Source organism: Eleutherodactylus coqui, chromosome 5 (genome assembly GCF_035609145.1).
Source record: "Eleutherodactylus coqui strain aEleCoq1 chromosome 5, aEleCoq1.hap1, whole genome shotgun sequence".
Taxonomy (NCBI): Eukaryota; Metazoa; Chordata; class Amphibia; order Anura; family Eleutherodactylidae; genus Eleutherodactylus; species Eleutherodactylus coqui.
The window spans coordinates 141542262-141566685 of NC_089841.1; the positions used below are offsets into that span (position 1 = coordinate 141542262).

The 24424-nt window shown below is 42.8% G+C and overlaps 1 protein-coding gene across 3 annotated transcripts in view; it reads right to left on the reverse strand.

Annotated features, from left to right (window-relative positions):
- CAMKK2 (calcium/calmodulin dependent protein kinase kinase 2) overlaps positions 1 to 12964 on the reverse strand; it is a 64090-nt gene extending 51126 nt beyond the window's left edge. For 2 of the 3 annotated variants that reach the window (XM_066603274.1, XM_066603276.1), the window contains exon 1: positions 12817 to 12964. The gene's annotated coding sequence lies outside the window, so the exon portion shown is untranslated. Of the gene's footprint in view, positions 1 to 12063; positions 12188 to 12816 lie in introns of those variants that run through there. The other variant, XM_066603275.1, reaches the window with a different exon arrangement.
- Positions 12965 to 24424: the final 11460 nt, after the last annotated feature.

Here is a 24424-nt window from a genome sequence, read left to right on the forward strand (position 1 = left end):
CACGCTTACAGCCCGTGCCTCCGCTGTGAATTCACAGCAGGACACAGACACAGAGAATCTTATCGGCACAGCCGACTGCGCTGATAACAGCCAATTGCTCCATTCAAGAAAACTTGAAGTGAGCAATCAACAACTCGTGCACGAAAACTGCACAATGTCGGTGGATTTAGATGCAACCAAAAATCGCTCAGAAGACGTCTGCGTATTTTTTAAGCGATTCTCGTTGTGTCTAAATGGGCCATAAGGCTGCACTCACACAAACGTATTTGTATTGTGTATTACAAGCGCAATGTACGTGTGCATAATACGCAGTGAATCAAGTCAATGAAAGTACACTGAATTACATATTTATTGCGATTATTACGTGCATTAAAAAAAAGAATGCAGCATGTTCTGTTTACCGCGTACTACATGTGTACAGCCCTATTGTTTTCTATGGGTGCATTCAGAATGCAGCCTATGTGCAATTATATTGCGTAATAACAGCGGGGTTTTTTTTGCTTTTTTTTTTAAACATGTTGCTAGGAAACATCAGAAAAAAAGTTTAAAAAAAATAAGAAGAGACCAGGAATGACAATGTGTGTAAAATACGCTGTACATGCACAGGTGTACGCGAGCAAAAACACAACAATACATGGGGATACGCAATTCCCTACACAAGTAAAACGCTATGATTTTTATGCAGCGTTTTTTTAATTGGTCATGTGACCCGGCCTAATGTTGCGCACTGAGCAGTAAGGCACAATTGTATTACTGATCTCTTAAAAACTATTCTGACTCAATTTTCTTTCTTCGCATCATTTAAAAATGCCTCCACATTGCTTATTTAGGCCGCTTTCAGACAAGAGTATTTTGCTCCGAATTAGGTCTAGGGGCACATTTGAATTAAATAAGCCCTAAACTATGCATTCCATAGGGAAAATAGAGTAATTATAGATTGTGCACAGTGCTGCAGAATATATTTAGCACCGTAAGGCTAATTTCATACGGGCGAGCACGTTATCAGGCCGTGAAACTCGGCCCAATATCTCACTCAGGAACGTGCAGTTTCCCCACAGATGCAAGGAATTTTTGTGTCAAAAACGCCTCGCATCACTTCAGGGAAGTAGCACTACTCCAGCGTGGCTGAAAGGATTGGCAAGTGTTTCCCCATTGCTTTCACGGCTCCATGGAAAACAATAGGCAAGGCATTCCAGGGAACACCCAAAGATAGGTGATGCGGGAAAAAAAATTATTTATGTATATGACCCCATTCAAAAGAATGGGCAACGCACAAATTTTGCACGATTTTCGTGGCCATGTGAAAGCGGCCTAAGGGTGCAACTGGGAGCGGACAGCACACGCACATCCAGTCTGTGTGCTTTTCGATGTGCAGGACAAAGCACGTTGACATGTGCCATTATCATCCGAGAAAGGAAAAAAAATAGGACGTGCTGCAATTTGTTTTACTTGGTCTGTTTGTTGGCGTAAAAAAAAAAAAGAGCCATGTAAGTACACCCAGAAAACACGTCCCCGTGCATGTACCCCAATAGTTAAAGGGGTTGTCCCGCGCCGAAACTGTTTTTTTTTTTTTTTTTTAACCCCCCCCCCGTTCGGCGCGAGACAACCCCGATGCAGGGGTTAAAAAAAACAAACGGAGAGTGCTTACCTGAATCCCGGCGGTCCGGCGTCTTCATACTTACCTGCTGAAGATGGCCGCCGGGGTCTGCTGCCTCCGTGGACCGCAGCTCTTCTGTGCGGTCCATTGCCGATTCCAGCCTCCTGATTGGCTGGAATCGGCACGTGACGGGGCGGAGCTACACGGAGCCGGCATTCTGCACAAGCGGCCCCATTGAAGACAGGAGAAGACCCGGACTGCGCAAGCGCGGCTAATTTGGCCATCGGAGGCCGAAAATTAGTCGGCACCATGGAGACGAGGACGCCAGCAACGGAGCAGGTAAGTATAAAACTTTTGATAACTTCTGTATGGCTCATAATTAATGCACAATGTACATTACAAAGTGCATTAATATGGCCATACTCAAGTGTATAGACCCAATTGCTGCCGCGGGACAAACCCTTTAAGAGAAACTATAAAATAAGTGAACAGAACTTGTGAGGCCCTGTTATCAATTAATAAGACTTGTTCAAGTGCTGACAATTCATTTTTTAATAGAACATTCTCCCTTGAAGGAGAAGCGTGTAATTCTCTAAATTTCACTATACAACTTCAGAGAAAGGGATAGGCTCTATAAACCATCTAGTCAAAGGGGCTGTCCCACATAACATTCATGACTACCCAGAGCATAGCTAATAAGTGTCCGATCACTGGGGGTCCAACGGATCACTAGTCCGGGGTTCTCAAGCCCCCTGTACCTCCTCACTGCACCACCGCAGTGTGAACAGTGTAGCGGCTGCGCATGCGCCCTGCCACACTGTTCAATGTCTATGGGGCTGACCTCATTTTTCTGACTCCATCATGTACAATCCAACAGCCAAAGTATCATGTGTCAGACGGGGAATCTGCTTTCAAAACGCAGAATGCAGCCACAGAAGTCACCATCCTCTATAGAATTATGTTTCAGATTCATTAACCCTCATCTCTGAAGTGGCTTCCACCTCCTAAATGGGTCACAGAACATTTGTGCCTTATGGCAGAACACGGATTGGACACTAACTAAGGAAACCGTACACTCTTAATTAAAAGCTGCCGTGTATTGTAAGATACACAGTGCGCACATTTTCCCATTTCTCGTCTTCCCGACCCTTGGCTTCTTCTCTTACTGTATCAGTTGTCCTCTTTTATCCTCCGCCTCATTAGATGCAAACTTCTTGTGTGACATGAATTCAGATTTGGGAGATGAGCACAAAGAATTCACAGCTCCCCACACTTTAGAAAAGGCTTGCTCTGGGTCTGTCTTTAAAGCAAATCTTTCTCCTTCACAGACATCAGATCCGATGACTTAACCCATTCGCTGGTATTAATGGTTACATGGAAGGCTTTATTAACAAGCTGCCAAGATATTCACAGCACTTTGTACAATTTGAAAGAACTGCACACTTTTTGTTTAATGTGAAAATCAGGCCACCTTATTGCTTACTTGCCGGGATTTTTGTAACCTATTTTTTTAGTTTATTTCTCCTGGCAGCCCCTGGTTCCTGCATTTCCTACCGGCATCCCGGTGTCATCCTCCACAGTTGGGACCTCTCCCTGCCTAGGTCTCCAACTGTTTTAGTATTTAAGCCAGCTTAACTAATGAAGGGCTTTTGCCCTAAAACGCATTTTTCTTATGCCGATTTGGGCCATTTATCTTCTACCGGTTTTGCTCCTCCTTTCTATTAATTCACAACTATTTTTTATTTAGCATTACTAGATGGGTTCAAATGCAACATTTTAAAGAGATTCCGTCACCAGGTTCATGAAGTCTGTCCCAAAGTTGAGCTCCGAGTCACGAAGGTAGGCCGCGCTGGACTCTCCCTGTCCGCAGCATACAAAATGTTAGTTCTCTTCCTATATACAAGGGCATGAAATCCTTTTTTCAAGTACCCTCTGATTCGTAAAGTCCTGGGGTGCTCTACAGAGATTATTATACTGCATCCCTTGTGTTCGAGGCGATCACATGATCAAAGCAAAACCAGCCATTACAAGTCTTGTAATTGTATTAAGTGTAGATATACCGACAATAAAGCCAGCATTAAATGAGCATCTTTGTATTCCATCAACCTTTTATCACTGAGGTTTCCTGTTGCTACTTGAAAAGTGCCAACAAGCTGCCTGCCATTGGTGGCTCTGTTACATGCCATATGTAAAGAACTTTAGTTTCTAACATGCTTCGTTAAAATATATAAATTGTCAGGAACCATCTATGGCTAAAAGCAATGTAAAGATAAGTTTGTGATTAACAGGGTTTTTTCAAAGTTATTGAAAAAGTTAGAGAGGGTAGGAAATGGTTAAGAATAAAAAAACTAAAAAGTCACTTTTAAAATGGGACGACTGCTGGGTGCCTAAGTGCCCAAGAAATTCATCCTAGCAATCATCGCTCCTATATCCTCATACAGGAGCAGAGATCACTCAGGGAATGAAGGCAGGGCAGGCTGGATGTCTCTTCCGGCTGCCCCCTCCAATCACAGTAAGCAGGCAGCACTTCATAGATGAATGACTGCCCGTGTCGCATTATTTTTAGGGGAGCTTAAAAACAAGTGCCTTCGACAAGTGAGCCATTCTTATTAAGTCGTCCTGTCAGGTCTCGTGCTTACATGGGTCGACAGTCACCCGGAATAGTTATTTTGAGCAATTACTTGAGCGACTGTCGGCCCATGTAAAAAGTGGCCTAAATTATACTAATTGCCCCAATCCTCCACTGCCCATCTGTGTTTGCTTGGCTACAGCAGCGATGTTCTGTATAGGCGTGACTGCTGCAGCCAATCACTGGACTCAGTGGTATACAGTGCAAGATATCATTGTAGTTTCTCAACAAAGACCGGCAGTGAGGCCTGGAGCGATGTGGAATCTGAGTGGGGAGTATAACTTACTGTAGCTTATTATTATCCATTTCCTGCCCTCTCCCCAGTTTTTCAGTACCTTGGATAACCAGAACAGCTACTATGGAAAATTCTGATTACGAATGTGATCGTAAACATTGCAGAGACTGCAGCACTGAAAAGTCCCGCAAATCCTTCAAACTGCTCATTGGTGGTAGTCCAAGAGTCCGACCCCAAGTTATTAATGGCCTACCTTGCTAACCCCCTTCAATTTACTAAGCCATATCCAAAATTCCCTGCTGCCTTTGAGGTATATAAGTAATTGAAGAGGTGATTTCCAAAGGGACTTAAATCCAAAAATGTAATTTGCCATGGAATACAATTTTCTGCGGTGTGACGTTGGACACTTTGGGATAAAACGTGATCTGTGCAGTGGATGTTTTGTAGGTATTTGAATGATTTTGGTTATAACATGCTGCTAATGATACAGCAGACATGATGACAAGTACAATATGTCAGCACTCTTGCCTCACTGTCTTCAGAAAAGGGATATAAGTCACTTTGGAAATTACGCAGAATACTTCCCCATCACACTCCACGCTGACTGTGTATATGAAGGGCACCACACATGATGGCCATCAGGCATGTTTTACATTCTTTAGTAATTCATCTTTAGAAATCAATAAGAAATTGCACCAATGGAGGAAAAAAAAAAGACAAAAAAAAAAACTTAAAATACAAGCTGCAGCCTATATTTTCCCTAATTGTCAGTTTGTTCAGAAAAACCAAATTCACCATCTCTTCAGTCTTCTCTGAGAGCAGCACGAGGTAGTGCCTGTCACACTGATCGCAATGACAAGTCTGTGGCATGCATCTGTGCAACAGTTCGGGAGAAATTAGCATTTTATTAGTAGCAGCCACACAAGAGGGCTACAGAAGTAGTCTTCAATATGCATATGCTGCAGGATAGTCCCACCCACTTTGCCCCCCAGCCAATCAGCTCTCTCCCAGTAATTGACAGCTACATGCACAGCACTAGGCTGTATTTACATGGGTGAGTGCGATATCGGACTGAGAATCTTGGATCGATATTACACTTACAAACATGTGAGTTTGCCTACAAGTGTGATGTGAAATGCAAGAAAAAGGCATCGCAGTTCCAATAGTAAAAGGTTTTTAAATACTCACATGGCGCTCGTTTTTATGCACGATGAAAATAACGTACTTTCATTGAAGCAATTTCTTGCATACCTTGCGCGCGTATTACTCAATTCAAATACGTTCGGGTGAGCCCGACCTTAGGAAGACAGCAGTCAATCAGTGAATGGAGGGTGGGGTGGGAGCTAGCTGCAGCTCATGAATATAAGAGGACTATTTCCTGTAATCCTCTGTCTGGCTGTTACTAATAAAATGCAAGTTTCTCCCAAACTACTGCAGAGATACATACAGCAGACATATCACTGTAATCGGTGTGACTGTCACTAGCTTATGCTGTCCTCAGGGGTGTGCAGGAGATGGTGACAGGGTCTCTTTAAGCATTTATGGTGGGAAACTATCTTTCTACCACTCCACTGAATTTAGATCCGGTTACTGTGATGACAAGTGGACTACACTAAACTCATCAGATCTCATGCATAAAAAAAATCATCAAGCAGTTTACCTCTGACAACTTCATCTCCCGAGTCTTCAGGCACTATAGCCTCAGTTCTCTGTGAAGAACAGCCCCGAGTCCTCAGCCCATTACTGTAGCCTTTACATGCTCTGTGCTCAGAGATGCTCTTCTGTATACCCTTCCTGTAATGTATAGCTGTTTAACTTTTGGTGTCCTCTTCCCGCCAGCTTGAACAAATCTCTCCTTTAGGCCACTTTCCAACAGCAGTATTTACAAGAAGAAATTAAGAATGGCCCAAACAAAGAAGAGGTGGAAATCTTTCCATGATAAATTTTCTCTGTTTATGTTTCACTTCTAGTTTGGAGAAAACTGATCAAAATAAGCCCATTTGTAAGTGGTTTAAGGGCGGTTTCACACAAATGCATTACGGACAAATTTAATGCGTTTGTAATAGGGATGTATGATAGATGGTCCGAATTAAGGTCAGTAAACTCTGCAGTCGGGCTGGGACACATGTCCGTCTTAGGGCTGCTACACACTTGCCATTGTTTTTTTTAACGCGAGTGTCAATAGGACTTTCTTATGTTAAAAACGCATCACACACAAAATTCGCCCATGTTTTCTGCCCATGGAGAGCTGATTACATTGTTACAGCTGTTCTCAGCCCAGCAGGCAGAATTAGCAGGACCGCACGCTGTGTTCTGCCCATAGAGAGCCGATTACAGTTGATAACATTGTTATAGCTGTTCTCAGTTCTCACCCTAGCAGGTAAAACAGCTGATTAGCAGGAACCATGCTGTGTCCGCCATCCATGGTGCTGAATTCTCAATGGAGAGCCCTGTGGCTAAACAATGAAGGGAATTACAGAGCTCAGACCTCCTGCTGAGTTCTGCAACAGCTCCCAGAAGCTCATTTGCATGCAATTTAAGCTTATACAGTACTAATACCGTGTTTCCCCGATAGTAAGACACCCCCGATTGTAAGACGTATCGGGGGTGTCAGGGGGGTCGGCCAATGTAAGCCGTACCCCGAAAGTAAGACATACCGTAGAAAAAAAAAAATCATTACTCACCTCCCCCGGCGTTCTGTCGCGCTCCGGCAGGATGTCGCTCGCTCCTCGTCCCCGGCGCAGCATTGCTTTCTGAATGCGGGGGCTTGAAATCCCCGCCTCCAGAAAGCTAATACACACGCCGTCAGCCAGTTACAGAATGGCTGTGATTGGCTGAAGGCGCACGTGGCTTCAGCCAATCACACTATTCAATGACATCATTGAATGGCTGTGATTGGCTGAAGGCGCACGTGGCTTCAGCCAATCACACCCATTCAATGATGTCATTGAATAGTGTGATTGGCTGAAGCCACGTGTGCCTTCAGCCAATCACAGCCATTCAATGCTGTCATTGAATGGCTGTAACTGGCTGACTGCGTGTGTATTAGCTTTCTGGAGGCGGGGATTTCAAGCCCCGCATTCAGAAAGCAATGCTGCGCCGGGGACGAGGAGCGAGCGACATCCTGCCGGAGCGCGACAGAACGCCGGGGGAGGTGAGTAATGATTTCTTTTTATTATAAGACATACCCCGAAAGTAAGACATAGTCTGGCTTTTGGGGATAAAAAGAAAGTAAGACACTGTCTTACTTTCGGGGAAACACGGTAGCAATTAGTGCATATTAGTACTTTATGCAAAATGATCACTGATCTTTCAATCTTTTGAAAGATATCTGTGTGTGTAAATGGGCCTTAAAAACAATGATTCCCCAATCAGATCACATTTCTCAGTTTAAAGACCCTTTTACAGAGAACGATAATTATCATTAAAAAAAAAAATAAAAAAATAGTTAGATTGTGCTAGACGGAACGATAAACGCTCAGTGTAAACACGGCCAATGATTGAATGGACGGTAATTTGCTGGCTTATTGTTTGTCGTTCATTTTCTGCAGGTCTAAAAAAAATCAGTCGTTTGCCAATGAATGGCGAAAAAAAAAGTAAAATGATTACATATAATGCAACGGCATTATAGACAACAGTCATTGTCCGCTCATCCCAACGATTACTCACTCCGTGTAGAACCCTAATATTTATTCTTGAATCTGATCAATTTAAAGGGCTTGTCTGAGATATTTAAAAAAAAATTTTAAAAAATCTGAGAAAGCAGAAAAAGTTATAAAACAATCTACCAGTCCGCCCCCCCCCCCCCCCCAACTGCTCCAATCCTCCCCGCCGTTCTGCAGCCATGACATGCGCATGTATAAAGGAGACCGCTGCAGCCAATCACTGGCCTTGAGAACGGAGAAAGCTATTCACATGTGTGACCGACTCTCTGTTCACTCTTAGCCAGCTGTCACATAACGAGGTGACAATGGGGTTGTGAAGATAGGCACGGATTCCATCTTTGTGATCCGTACCTAACAGACATTTACGGCATATCCTGTGAATGCCATGAAGATCTAATGCTTCGTTTAGACTCAATGATTATTGGTCAAAAGAAAAATCATTCAAATGAGCGAAAGTCTACTCTAATTGTTCCGTATAAATGCGAACGAACGACTGAACAAAAGAAAACTGTGAAATTAGTTTTTTTTAATCATTCATTTCATCCCAATTGGAAATTTTTAAAAAAAAGGTTTTCAGTACATTAAAAAATACTATTGAATAATAAAACCCGTCTTGCAAAGAAGAAGTTATGTTTTTTTGAAAGTGAGGGAGGAAAATGGTGTCAGTAAGGGGTTAAGAGCAGACACTGCACTTACAAGTGAAAAACAAAATCCGCATTTACCTCTCATTCATAAATACCTTAAACATTTTAGCAGGCAGGCGGAATCTGACAAACGCTGGAAAGGCTGGCAGAGAAGCGTTTGAGAACATACAGAGAAGCGGCCCACACAATACAAACAGCCTCCCACACCAAGACTTACTGCAAGCACAAGGTACGCAAGCCGAAGGAAGGTGCTAGATGTAACAGGACATCAAACTAGAAGGGGGGGGACTAAACACAAAATCCCAAGTAGTGTGTATGTAAACTCCTCAACCAGTATTGTAGACCTGCATTTATTGTACCAAACTCCTAATCCCCTCAATTTTGGTTGTGGAGAAGCTGTGGAGGAAGGTTTCTGATGTAGCAGGCTGCCTCCCAAAACACATTTTTAATTTCACCCACTGGACTGTAATATGGGCCAGAACATGATGCTATGAAGCTAATTTACATCTCATATACATGTGCTAATGTCAACAGCCCCCAACATGAGTGATTCACTGGTGAGGAATTAATTAGGTGCATATCCTAACAAAACACTCCCTTTAGGCCAGGAGCGCACTAGGTTTGCTGCAGATTTTGAACCCACCACATGGGTACATGCACATGGAGGATTTTAAAGTTGCACCCAATGTTCTTGGGCACAACTCGCATCAGACAGCACACAATACAGCCCTTGTCTGTGTGTTGTCCGATGTGCTGTGTGATTTTCGGACAACAATTGCACAAATACATGGGTCCCACGAGTATTTCCGTCTGATTTTTGGGTCTGGAAAAAAGCCTGTGTGCATGTACCCCATTTCCGATGTATTCTGTAGAAAATCTAAACCTTTTGTTGTGGATTTTGCCATTGTGGAAAACCTATGGCAGATGCCACCAGTCTGCAGAAACCCTTAAGCTAACTTCATACGGGTGAGCTGTGAATTCCACCCCCATATCGCGCTCCCTACCATGCCAATTCCCCAAGGATGCGATGAGTTTTCATGCCAAGACAGCCTAACTTCGGAGATGGAGGATCGCAGAGTGATCAACGGAAAACCTCGCATCGCATCGGTGACTGAACAGGAGTACTGCTATACATGAAAAAGCAGAAGGAACTTCTGTCCGTTTGTTCAGACGGGTTCCTAAACGTCAGACTCCCACCATTATGGAGTGCTACAATATATAAGAAGACCTTAAAAGGGCTATTACCGTTACAGAAAGTCACCCCACCAGCCACAGGAGAGAGGATATCTTGCTGATCAGTGTGGGTCTAACCGCTAGGACCCTCCAGTGATTCTGAGATTTCAGGCTCAGAGCACCCTAAAGTCATACAAGGGCGCTTTCACATCATTCACTTTAGTGGGACTGCCAGAGATAGTCGAATTCAAGTGATCGACTATCTCTGGTGGTCCCCTTGAAGTTAATGGGGTGGAGGTGCAAGAGAGTGGCCTTCAATGTCAGAACTTCAGGACACACCAGGGCTGAAATCTCAGGATTGGTGTGGATCCGAATAGTCAGACCCCCACCAGTCAGCAAGATATCCCCTATCCTGTGGATAGGAAATAAGTTGCTGTGATGGGTCAACCCTCTTAAACGGAACCTGTCACCAAGTTCAGGCTGTCCGAATCATGGGCAACCGGAACAAGGGACAGGTATGTACACTGTGCCCATTTAGGTCTCATTCTGAAACACTGTGGCACTTTAGAACAAACGTACTTTAAAGAGGAGTTCCAAATGGCGCTCTGCGGCCGCCTCTCCCTGTGCAGATAGCGGTCATCTAGATCATATGGACGAGGAGAGGCCGGCGTGAATCACCCCATGACTTGGAGATCCATTTGGAATGAGTCTACAAAGTATGTTTATTCTGAGACGACACCGCAGTATTTAGAATAAGACAACACGGACGCCATGTACACGGCCTGTCCTGTGCTGACCATGGTTCGGGGGGACATAAGCCTGGTGACAGGTTTGCTTTAAGAGATCTGCAAAGATATTAAAAATTAATGATCAGACTAGAACAGTTGTAACGAGCCCATGCCTAGAATGTCCATGTCAATAATGAATATAAACCAGAACACGTTCAATTCCTTAGTAAAGGGAATCCAGGCACCAGATTCCAAGAGAATAAGCCACGGTCTTCTCCTGCCAGGTGATATCTTTCTAAGCATGCCTCTGGCAAAATCAGCCGTTTCAGAATTACACATACAAAGACTAACACAGCATGAGCATATGCAAGGCCGGGTTCACGCAAACGGATTTCAATTGCGGCATCCGCGATTGTGAATTCTGCGGAGGACAAATCTCAGCATGTTTTGTGCAGATTCCGCATGGACAGCTTCCACTGAAGTCAACAGAAGCCGTCCGACCCGCAGCCCATCAGCTATGGACATTGTGGATAGGCTGTGGGTACCCGCGTTAGTCTAGCGAGGGTGAGGGAAACACATTTAAAAAAAAAAAAAAATCTGCACGGCACATGACTGATGGTCCGCAATACAGAAAGAGAAGGGTCGCTGGCCGGTGTCAGAGATAGATTCGGCTGCAAGCTCCTGCATGCAGAATCTGACTTGTTGATGTGCAGCCGGCCTAAGTTACTCACCAAAAGTCAGCGGGGCAGTGCCAACATGGTGAAGAGTCAAGAAGACATAGCTGTAATCGCACCCATTCTGTATCGTTTAATAGTGCAGAAGACGTGGCAGGACTTATTGGGAAGGGGGAGGAGGGGGGATGCTTTTGGGTCTGAAGATGCAGGAACTGAGGGTTGAACCAGTCACTATGGCTTTTTGTTTTTTAACCCATTCAATGCCCATAATCTTTTTTTTTTTTTTTTACATCTCCCTTTAAGTGGAACTGCTCTTTAAACTCAAACAATCATTAAAAAGCCATTCTCTCTTGGCTAATTTCTATAAAGCAACATATAACAGGACTTCCTGCAAGGCTTTTTGTAGAAATTCACATGCAAATACAGATTGGGCAATGCAAACCGAGGACAGCTCTACCAGCTACAAGTACACAGTGCTGCTAACAGCTGGGTAGAGAATTATACCCATGCCAGCCTTAGAAAAACCTTCACCACTATGTATGCAATAAATTATACCATAGACCTCTGGCAGCACCTTCATATGATCAGCTGAGAGATAAGAAGATTTTGCCCACATTAGGAGACAAGACTCGTCTCCAGAGCCTGAAGGGTTAACCCCATACAGAGGGATGCCAGGGAGATGAGAACCAGACAGACATGGCAAGTTTTCCATACCAACCTTATCTAGTTTTGCCAGCCCTTGCTAGCAGGCAGCTCCCACAGCTCGGAGAGGATTCTTCCTCTGATCTTCCGCTCTGCATCTATTTCTGCGCTTCCCGTTCCTATTATAGCTCTTCCCCGCCCGGACACTACTGGTCCCAGCAGTGCTGCAAAATCTGCCTGCAATTCACTACTCACCCCCAGGCAGGACACCCTAACACCATCAGTGGCAGCACCCACCTCTAGCATGCTGCGGGCTCCTAGCAACCAGCAATACCCAGTGTGCCAGCCTGTGAAGTGGGAGGGCGAGCTCACCTCCATATGTAGAATGTGTACCAACCGCACGGATTACTGAAGCTGGCATATAGAAAAGCCTGTGCCCAGAAAGGACCCTAAGACTGATGTGACGCCCTATATCAGACAGTACACTGGAGATCCTAATGACACCATCCACCAGTGACACTCCAGCTGCTGTGGAACTACAACTCCCAGCATGCCCTGACAGCAAAGATCCAGGAGTTGGCACATATACTTTTTGGGTAAAATCTGAGATTTTCACTTATTTTGGTGGCTCACCCTCATTACTAATCACCAAACAAGAATACCCAGCACGCCCAATGCACTGACAGCTGGCACCACTGCCAAGGAGACTTCCTGCCCACATGTGGCTCTAATGTAGCCATTGCCAGTGATGCGAGGGGCAAGAGATGCACACATCCTTTGTGCCATCTGCAGGAGCGGGCATCCCCGTTACACGAGCGCATGCTCTTACCTGCCTCCCGGGTGCCTGGCAGTGGGTCACAGCGAGCAGCAGCCGTGCCCGGGCAGCGGCTCGTGGACTTCCCCCATCCTCCCCGGCTCGTAGCCCGCCGCTGAGTGGCCCAGATGTGCGCGATGTAAGGGCCGCTCTCATTGGCCCAATCACTGTGTTTTGACTGAGAGGAATGGAATTAACTCTTCCGTTGCCGGTGGAGCCAGGCATAAAGGTCCAGATAACAGGGTATTAAATGTGTAAGGGCGGCGGGGAACAGCAGGGGGCGCTCTAGGCGTTGATGGAATCAGGTTTTAACCCCTTAGCAACATTTTTTTTCTCCATTTTTGGTTTTTCTTCTCCACTTTCAAAAAATCCTAACTCTTTTATTTTTCCATCCAGGTTGCTGTATGAGGGCTTATTTTTTGCAGGACAAGTTGTACTTTTCAGAGGTGCTATTTTATGTACCATATAATGTAGGGGAAAACTATCAAATGATTCTAAGTGGAGGGAAATGGAAAAAAAATGCAATTTTGCCTCTTTTGGGGGGTGGGGAGGGGGTTGTCTTTATGAGGTTCACACTTCAGCAACAAGGGCATGATAACTTTATTCTATGGGTTGGTACAATTACAACTACACATTTAGTTGCTTTTTTGCTGTGCTACTTAAAAAAAATGTAATGTCTTGAAAAAAAATAAAAAAAATCAATCTATATCTTCTGGCAGCCATTACTTTTTCAATCTTTGTGTTGATGGGATTGTGCGAGGGATTTTTTTTTTTGTGGGAATACCTATAGTTTCCATTTTGAGAACTTGCGGCTTTTTGATCACTTTTTTTTACATTTTTCCTTGGAGATGGAGAGACCACAAAAAGCGCAATTATGGCGTTTTTTTCCCCTGAAAATATGAAAATATTCACCATGCAGGAAATATAATACCTTGCTTTGATAGATCAGACTTTTACAGATACAGCAGTATCAAATATATGTTTTTATTATTATTTTTTTCTTATTATAAATATTGGAAAAGGATGGGAGGGGTTAGCGTTGTAATTTTTTTTAGAATAAAACCTTACTTGAACTTGTGATTGTTTGCTTATACCGTATACTTCAATTCTTCAGTATCGCAGTATATGGTATTTCTGCAGGCATTCTCTTAAGACAGGCCACAAACCCATCTTAATAGGAAAGAAATGAATGACAGCCCTGGAGTTGAGCTATCCGGAACCCACAAATACCAATTGCGTAAATTAAAGAGTTAACAGTCACAATCCCGCAGGAATACCAATCATACCTGTTGTGGCTAGATGTCAACTGCCAAAGACAGATTACACCTCCATGTATGGTGCAGGCTCTGCTCCAGCTCCTCCACACACCCAGGATGTACATATAGGTCATGGGGCACTAAGTGGTTAACCTGCTTTGCATATACTGTACAGGGAATAGATTGTTATAGTTCTCTGTAAGCAAAGAGTTAAACAGATGAGGGAAAACTAAACCAAAGATAAAGTGTAGAAAATTTACAGCCTCTGTGCTATGGCAGACCACATGATACAGAGATAAGAGGCTCTGCCACCCTTTTCCGTTTCTTTCTTTTTGCGCGTTCTCTTAGCGGGGACCACGATTTTGCGTTCTGGAAGTCATCGAAGTTGTTTTAGCAGAACAGTGAAGGTTCGACTATTGCAGACATTATGTGATGTTAACATGCAACTGCATTCTGGGAGGCCGTAGGCCTTAAAACAAGCATAATCCGTAACAGAAACCCCTGGCTGACCCTTGTATTGCTTCCATGGATTTGCAATTGAAAAGAAGCATCCTATGGCTACCTTCACACGGGTGAGAATATCGCACGAGATTTGTGCATTGCGAGACGCACAAATATAAACCCTGTTCTTTTGAATAGGGTCATACACGTGAGCGAGGTTTTCCTGCATGGATTCGCAATGCATGCAGGAAACAAATCGCAGCATGTTCTTTCTGCACGCCCTCACATCACAGCGCCCATCGTTTATCAATGGGTCCGGCGGCAGCGTCGCACCATGTGCTAGGTGCACATGATGTGAGGTCTCCCACTGAAAACAATCTGTCAACCGCAGCAGAGGATCGCTACAACCCTGAAGTGCTGCCAGGTGGTTTTGAAATAAAAATGCCTGGCATCCATGGGGAATTCACATGGTGAGGAGCGTGATATAGGGCTGTGATTCACAGTCCCATATCGTGCTCGCTCGTATGAAGTTAGCCTAAGAGATACTGTGCAAACATATACATTTGCATCTGTCTGCCCCTTGAACTAAATATACGGCATTAGCAATGTTTTGCAGGCTGCTACATTGCGAGAGAAAAAAAAAAATCGCAGTATGCTCCATACAGCTGCGATTTGTGATGTTTTGTTGCCCATGTTTCTCTATGGAGCCTTCCTTTGTGTTGCATCTCATGAAATCACGTTTTTGTGCAGTGCGATGCAACTTTTGCAGTAGGAAGTTGTACTGTTTGTCCCTAAAATAAGCCCTAGCTGCATAAAACCCCCCCAAAACAATACCTAACAGGCGCTGTCCGCTTCGCAGCACTTCTCCGGCGGTTCCACGGCACTTGTTTGTAGTCTTCAGCCACCGCTTCCTAGTCAGGGAGTTCAAAAATCCCGCCTCCAGAAAGCGCTGGCTTTGATTGGATCTCGAGCAGCGCAGCTCAGCCAATCACCGCAGCACTCGATGAACCAAACAGTCACCGAATTGAATGGCTGTGATTGGTTCTCGAGCGCTGTAGTTTAGCCAGTCAGGGCCAGCGCTTCCTGGAGCGGACAGCGGCTGTTAGGTAACGTATTGTTTTTTGTCCTTTTTTAAATGTAGCTAGGGTTTATATTTCAAGCTCCTCCTCCCGCCCACCCCCCCAAAAAGACGGCAAAAGTCGCTACCCAGGCAACACAAAATGAAAATGTTTGCCAAAATAATACACTTACAGCATAAAAATGCACAATACAAGCTTGCTTATGGGTACATTACAGTAGACCTCTATACGTTCCCTTTATTTATAGCTATACATGTAATGCAGACCAAACATGTAGTATAAGCAGAATCGAACCTGGAATCCTGTTAGGGATAAATCTGGGATTCTTCTGATTTGCTACCCGGTCTGTGACATCTATGTAGCATTGCTCTGATCTCCTCTAGTTATCTATATTAATGCCCTTCTGCTTGATTAGCGTGAATTATGCCACTCTTTTTATAGAGAGCAGCAAGTACATGTTATATCAACACTGAAAGTTACATTTTGACAATATTTTGTATTTTCAGTTTATCGTTCTGCTTAAAAAATTAGACCTCTAAACAAGGATATCCATGTTATACTTTGATTACGATTATGATTACGGTCACTGGAAGGGAAAATATTTAATGTAAAGGCGTTCTTGCTGTAATAGATTAATGAATCAAGACAGCCTTTCTCCAACTGATTATTATCCATCCCAGATTGCTGTACACAGCTAGGAACCCTGCAAGTCACTAAAGTGCACAATAGTCTACAGTGTAAATTCTATTATATGTGTAGGAGTGAAATATATGCTTTTCAGAGCACAGATGTATAATTTGGAAAGAATTAGGGGCAGCTGGTGGTTACTGCATGTGTGTAATTCTTAGAAATAAAGCGGAACATAGAATAAGTATAGCTGTATACCTGGACACACAGAATAGAAGCACAGAGGGGAATTTATTAAGACTGGCATCTCATACATCCATTGTATAATGAAATGCTCTGGAGTAAAATGCTCCAAATTTAATAAGAGGCATAGATCTTTTAATGAATTCAGTTTTTCTTTGCTGGCTATGCACCAGAAAATAAAATCCACGCCAGCTATAAATTAGTATAGATTTGCGTTACTATTTACTCACAGTGTTGCATTAGAAGGGTGAGTTTACGCACAAATTAATACCTATATTAAAAACAATACCTTTATTGATACTTATTAAGACACCTCAATCATATCCTGCACATGGGCGGATATTTGTTGCGGAATCCGTAATCCGGCAAATCTGCAGCATATACCACCCATTACTTCCTATGGAGATCCGCTGTGATATCGGAGCTCGTAGGGCTCCTCTTACGTTCACTACGTGGGCCAAATTAGGTATTCAGAAGTTTGTGCAAAAAAAATAACAGATTGACACAATGCTCTGTATCAAGCCAGTACGCGTCTGCTTTATTCAAAGGAATACAATCGCTTTTACGGACAAGCGTTACATCACAAAATAGGAGTATGCAAAAAGTTATTGTGCTCATACAGGATTGGTTAATACAATGATATGATAATTTACATGTTAGTAAAGTATCAAAAGTGAAAGAATTTGGAGGAAGCATATAATGTTATCAGTAAATGAGAAGCTTATCCAATCAGAATGTACAACTGCTCTATGAGAAACATGAGTGGGAGGAAGATGAAAGGGTCTTAAACATTCCGAACAAGTTTGTATGTGAACACGTTTAACTGCTAACCTTTTTCTAAGAGTAGATATAACAGTATATATTTGCCTAAGCTGATATAAGAAACACAAGACAAGATAATAAATGATATATAGCATACAAATATCATTACTATAACAGCTGCTTCCTACACACAAGCGGAAATCAATTGTGATCGCGAAGAAAAAAAAAAATCGCAGCATGCTCCATTTTTATGTGGGCTCCACAAGGACGTCTTCCATTGGAGCCAATGTAAGCCGTCACACCCGCAGCCTGTCCGCAATGAACATTGTGGACAGGTTGCGGATTCGCTAGGTGATGAAACGAGAAAAAAACATTTTGAAAAAAAAAAACCTGCACTGTGCATGTGCTACGGCAAGCCGCCGGGTCCATGCTCAGTACAGAAAAGACGTTGACACAGCAGGTAATTGCGGACGCCCCTACTGCCAGAGTTAGATTCCATGTGCAGAAATCGGTTCTGCTGTTTGCAGGGAGCCATATACAAACACATGCACAATAATTAACAAATAAGCCAAGTGCATACATATGAGATCAATACCAGTAATCCATTAATAATAATGTATACTCATCAGTGGATCAACAAAAAATGTAAATACAGTATACTGATACTGACTCACGGTTTGCATGGTCCCAAAAACATACACAATAGATCTACATGCATAAATGAATAGCAGGTGGTCAGGGAGAACAGGACAGTGGCACGCTATACCCTATACGGTTACCTGCGTAACTGCAGAATATCCGGCCTGATAAGGGCAACCCCACTCAAATGATGACTGGCCCCTGGTGAACAACTAATAAAGCCCTCTTAACTCAGCAGTATATCCTTAGCATCCCCAATGGGCTTCACCCCCAGAAATATTAATATCTGCATGGGAAAAAAGCATTAGGTGATAAGTATATTATCTTACTGGTTTAAGAGGGCTTTATTAGTTAACAAGAGTCAGTCACTGTTTGAGCAGATGTTAGTGGGTACTATGGTACGGTAGTATAACTAATACAATCACCAATCAATAGTCAGATGCCAGTTTTATGCAGCGATAGTGCAGTTACCTCCAGTGATAACAGGTGACGTCTTCTCTCATTGGAGTTGTTCACATTCCATTTTCTTTGCTATCTGGGTACAGATCACTTTGAAGGCTAATTTCAGCCATGATTCATCCATCTCTGCACTAACTCTCCATCCTACTGCTACCACTAATACCCTTCTTAATGCCCCTCAAAGTAACAGAGCCCCTCTAGGTCCCCTCAAAGTAATAGTACCTGGAAGAGCTATGCTATACTGTGCACAAACCCACACAGCCCTAATGAAGCAGTGCGAGAGCTGATGAAGATTAATCTGACTGCTCTGCTGGATAGAGAAGTGGGAGCAATGCTGCGGGGTGTCATGGTAACACAGCTACTGTGGTGGTGGGGGTCTTTGGGCCCCTGGCATAGGAGCCCAGACACAACCGCAACCCCTATAGCTACCCCAGTGCCTATATACACAGTATACCTTTTATTGCTGTATGGAATAGCACAGTCTAATATGATATAAAGAGATTACCTGTTTAAATCACTGTAGATGCGGCTGTTGTTACATGACTTTATTAGCTAGTAAGTTACCTCTTGACAGGCTCTAGGTAATTAAAAAGAAAAGAAAAAAAAACATTTCTACACTTTTATATTGCTTAGTGCAACCAATTACACATCTTTGAAACCATGACTTTAGAACCAACCGAGTGTGTCCTACCCCTGCCTCTAGAGAGAGAGTCTAATTCTAGTTTGGGTAAGAATGTTTTCTTTTTAGCTAGGTCTGTCTCAGCAGGCAGGAAGTAAATGGTTGGAGTAATTTAAAGGGGCTTTCTGAAAGTTGCATATTGATTACCTATCCTCATGATAGGTTCAATATCAGATTGTAGGGGTCTGCCGTCTGGGACTCCCATTGATCAGCTGAGGAGGCCGAGCGCCATGGCCACCCTATTGCATACCAGGCACAGCACCATACATTCTGTAGCATCTATGCCTGGGGTAGCAGCTGAAGAGGCCTCTTTAAATGGCTGATAGGTGGGTGGGTTGGACCCCCCACTAATCAGATATTGATGACCTATCCTAAAAGATAGGTCATCAATATTCTAGTTCCAAATAAACACTTCAAGTCTCCTAACAATCTGCTCCATATTTAAATGAAGGCCTGCAGTTGGATTAGAAACTTAAATTTACAGTACACAACCATAGACGTTTTCAAGAGAGTCACAGGTATGTCCATACAATGACACTGTCCAATCAGTGCTGTCTATATCAGACGGGAACGAAACTCAACGACAAGAGAAATAGTAGCACCCAATTTTGTATATTTTTTCATACATTTCCAGAAGGAATAGAGGAACAGAATACATAGCAGATTCTTTTGCAGAAATTTCTACATTTCTGAAAGCGTGCCACATTTCAAAGACAATGGAGGGAATTTAACAATGTCCCTGTATGGCTTTCTTAAATTTATGCCAGCCTTGCAAAAAAAAAAATGAAAGAAAAAAAATGGGCCCACAGCCCATTACATTTGCTATAATTTATGCCAAAACCTGGTGCAAATTATAGCTGAAATCCAGATCCTTGTAGGTGTAATCATCTTTATTTTTGGCATAGGGACAGCCCAAGATATGTCTAATGTACACTAATTGTAAAAAAAAAACAGGAGTTATCTAAACCAAATGAAACTTTCTATGTGTGATTGTGACATTCATATAAGTGATTACAATAATCAAAGCAAAAGGATAACTTACAGAAAACTGACCCCTTGAAGGGAGGCTCTAATACCCTGTTGAGCCGCCTCTAGCTTTAAGGTAGGCATGGAGGCATACAGGTTCCGTATGGCATCCTGCGGAAGGAATATAGGTCCACATTTGCTACTCTGGATCAAGCAACCTTGTAGGCTGTAGAAGTTTTCATCCCAGATGATCTCATACATGTTCTACCTTATTCTTAATAAATGTGGTGACCGGGCAGTCTATAGAAGTGTTGCAACATTGTGGAGGCATTCCTGTGACACCCTTGCTGTGTGCAGCCGAGCACTATCCTGCTGAAAATGCCTGTTGGAAGCCACCTTGATAAGCAACACATGTGGCTGCAGGATGTCCTGAACATATTGCTAAGCTATTGTCACTCGAATCACTACTAGGGGTGACCGACTGTCGTATGCGATGGCCCACCAGTAGAGGCAAGATTGAAGCGTTCACCACTAGGTCTCCAGACACAAATACATTGTTCACAACACCACTGTAAACGGAAGAGACAGCGGGTGGGTGTCAAAAACAGTATACGTAATGGCTGCTATGAGACCAAGCACCTGGAAATGCTTCCGACAGACACAGGGATCTGTAATGATGGGGCCACCTGTCTCTGGATGGTGGATAATGAAATAGTAGGAGCTGCTCATGTTTGTCGGACAATCACATTAGCCTCTCTACTGGTGGTCTTGTCTAAGGCTTCTGATCCCGGTTGCCTTGTGTGCATGGCCTCACGAATCCACTGGTCCCAATAGTTCCAAACACTTTCGTCAGAATGGCCCAGGTGGTGGGCAATTGGTTGATATGACCATCCAGCTTCTCACATGCCAACAATGCTCCCCTTTAACTGGGCGAAAAATCTTCTATTGCATTGCATAGGCATGTATAGTGGTTAACAGGCCCTACACAAGTGGAATAAGAGGTCCACTAGAGACAAGTAACCTCTGTAAACCTTATTATAGGCCAAGGGTGGAACCACTTGTAGGACCTCAGGTGACAAGACCGTTCATCTAATCACGCCACAAGGCTAAATCATTTGCATATCTGCCTGAGCTGTAACTGCATGTTGAGTTTTGGAGCAAAATGACAACTCCTTCTAGGTGCTTAATTTTTTTTTGACAAAGAGTATATTAAGAAGAATAGGCCTCTTAATAAATTTCGAGCATCTTCCCATGGCAGTCTGCACATTCAGAGTGGTATACAAAACACTGCTTTTAAAACATTTGCCCCAGTTGGTGCTGTGCCATGACATTGCTTATCATGTGATTTAATACTTAAGAGTTCTGTTAAGAAGCCCCATATTGTGGAAGAAAATTGTAGTCCAAGAATAGACAAACAAGATGTAAGTTTCTGTTTTCACAAACATTAAGAAAAGCAATTCTCCTTTTTGTTTTTGTTTTTACCCAACATAAACAATAATGGATTCTGAAATAAAAGGAATTCCCACTTCCTCCTGCTTGCATTCAGCTACCAGCAAGGACCACTAAGGGGAGCCTACAGGCTTACAGCCTATGCCTCCCATTGAACTCAATAATACATTCATATGCAATAAACTCCTGAGCTCCCCCTACTTGTCATTGCGGGAAGACAGAACTTTATCATTTAAAAAAATACCTGTACAAGAATCAGACTGCAATGGCTGTGCCTGTCCTAGGTTCATGTTGTCCATGGTTTGGACACCACAAATCTACTGAAAAGTTTCCTTAAACTCTGGCTATCTAGGGGATCCACAGCCAAAAATGAAATGTGGTTTTAAGGGTGTTATAAAAGGTGCTAATACTATTATAATTTACAATTGCAACATTAGTTTAATGTAGTCTGAAATGACAAATATGAGGGTGATCTAATAGTTAATGATGACTAAAACCAATATGTTTTACACAAATTTGTTTCCTGCCAGACCAAATTTCTAGCTTATTCTTAAAAGGCAATTTTCCATGGACGATAAAGTGAACATTTAAACTTTGGCATATGTTATTTGTGGTGCTCTCACAAATTCTCTGGAATTTTTCCATGACCACATTTAGCATCTAGTTAGAGTCATCACAAGAGACAATGCATCTATTACAGATGGGAACAAAGCTTCACTTCTTATTTGTTTCTCAGTATGTAGTCACTGGAACTAAACTTCTTGTTCCAACAAATAGAGTACTCTACGGCTATACACAGTCGATCTCTTAACTTTAATAGTCATGGCAAATTTCAGGCCAGTTTGGGAGATTTACTAAACAAAATTATGCCAGAAATTGTAATAATTAAGTGGTGCACAAACAAAAAATAAAGTGTGCGCACTGGGTTAGGGTGGTTTCACACATGAGCCGTGGCCTGGCTAAAGGGCTCCATCTCAGTTACGTTATGGGCATCATATTATAGATTATATAATTGTGCAATTGCAAAATGTTTGGCTTAACTTGAATATTTAAAAGATTTTACTTAACCCCTTAGTGACCAAGCCAAATTTTGAAAATCTGACATGTGTCACTTTAACATAAAATAACTCTGTAAAGGTTTTGCATATCCAAGTGATTCTGACATTGTTTTTTCGTCACATATTGTGCGTCATTTAGGTGGTAAAAATAGTCAGATAGAATCTATGTATATTTAATAAAAGCACCAAAATTGGGAAAAAAAATTTCACATTTTCAATGGCAATATCTCAAATATGTGCAAACACATTGTACAAATGTTTGATAAGATTTAGATTTTCATTTGTTTACTTTATTCTGTATGCACATTTGTAAAACTTTTTTTAACCATTTAGGAGACATACAAATTTAACATTGATTATCAACATTTTGAGGAGCAATTTGTTTTCCTGCTCCAAGCCAAGATTGCAAAGGCTCATAGATGTCAGAATGATAGATACCCCCACAAATGACCCCATTTGAAAAAGGATACCCCTTAATATATTCACTGAGGCGTGTCATGAGTATTTTGACCCCAAGTTTTTTTTTCGGTAGTTAATGCAATTGAGGAGAAAAAAAAAAAAATCATATTTTTGCAATTGCGTCATTTTAAAGGCAGTTTTTTTTCTATAGTGCACATGAAAATGAGAATTTACACCCCAAAATGGATACCCCTATTTTTCCTGTGTTCAGAAACATACCCATTGTGGCCCTAATCTTATGTCCGTATGCACAACGGGGGGCCCAAAATGAAAGGAGTAACCGATGGCTTTCAGAACAGAAATTGTGCTTGAAGGTGTTTTAGGCCCACACTTGTAGAGCCCTTGAGCTGCCAAAACGATATAGAAGCCCCCAACAAATGACCCCTTAAATTCATATATGGGTGTACTGGGTACGTTGGCCCCACAGTTTTTGAATGAATCTAAGCAAAGCAGAAGAAAAAAAATTAAGATTTACATTTTTTGGGGCAATTGTGTCATTTTAAAAACAGGTTGTTTTTGTTTTAGAGCACATATATGAAGACTTTCACCCCAAAATGGATACCCCTGTTTATCCTGTGTTCAGAAACATACCCATTGTGACTCTAAACTTATGTTTGTATGCATAACGGGGCCCAAACCGAAAGGAGCAGCCGGTGGCTTTCAGAGCAGAAATTTTGCTTGAAGGTGATTTAGGCCCCATTGCACATTCGTAGACCCCTTGGATCCGCCAAAACAATGGAGAACCCCAACAAGTGACCCCATTTTGAAAACTAGACCCCTTATCGAATTCAACTATGGGTGTACTGTGTCTTTTGACTTCACAGTTTTTGACTGAATCTAAGCAAAGCAGAAGGGAAAAAAATTACAAACTTGCACCCCACAATAGATACCACTGTTTGTCACATGTTCAGATACATACCCATTATGGCCCTAATCTACTTACAGGACACATGGCTAGGCTTATAAAGGAGGTAACACCCATTGAATTTCAGGGCACAACTGAATAAATTCCAGGCCCCATTGCTCACTGGTGCAGAAAAAAAATGGACTCCCTAAAAATAATCCCACCCTCCGTGCCCTTTTTGGCGTTCCCTTAATCTTATATAAAAGTAATAATGTAAACTGTGTGGTATTTTCGAAGGCAGGGGTAATTACGGAGGCCCAGTTGGATGGGCATATGGGGTAATAAAATCGTGTATCCCTTCTTTCTTATGCTTTTTCTTGACCTCAGTGGCAGGGATTGGGTGTAAAAAGTGGGATTTTGTGAGGTTCCGTAAGCTCGCTGAGGTGCGGCAGTCTCACACAGAGGGCTGTCAACAAGCTGCTCCTGGAACTGCAGGAAGGTGAACGCTCCTGGGGCTTCTTGTAAATTACGTATTACAGGTAGCGGTCTGAATAACGCCAGGCTCACATGGCCGTATGTGGAATCCGCTTGCGGAGGCCTGCAGAGGATCTCATCTGTGAGCCCGGCCATGGCCCTGCGTACGGCCGCATAATGTAATGTGC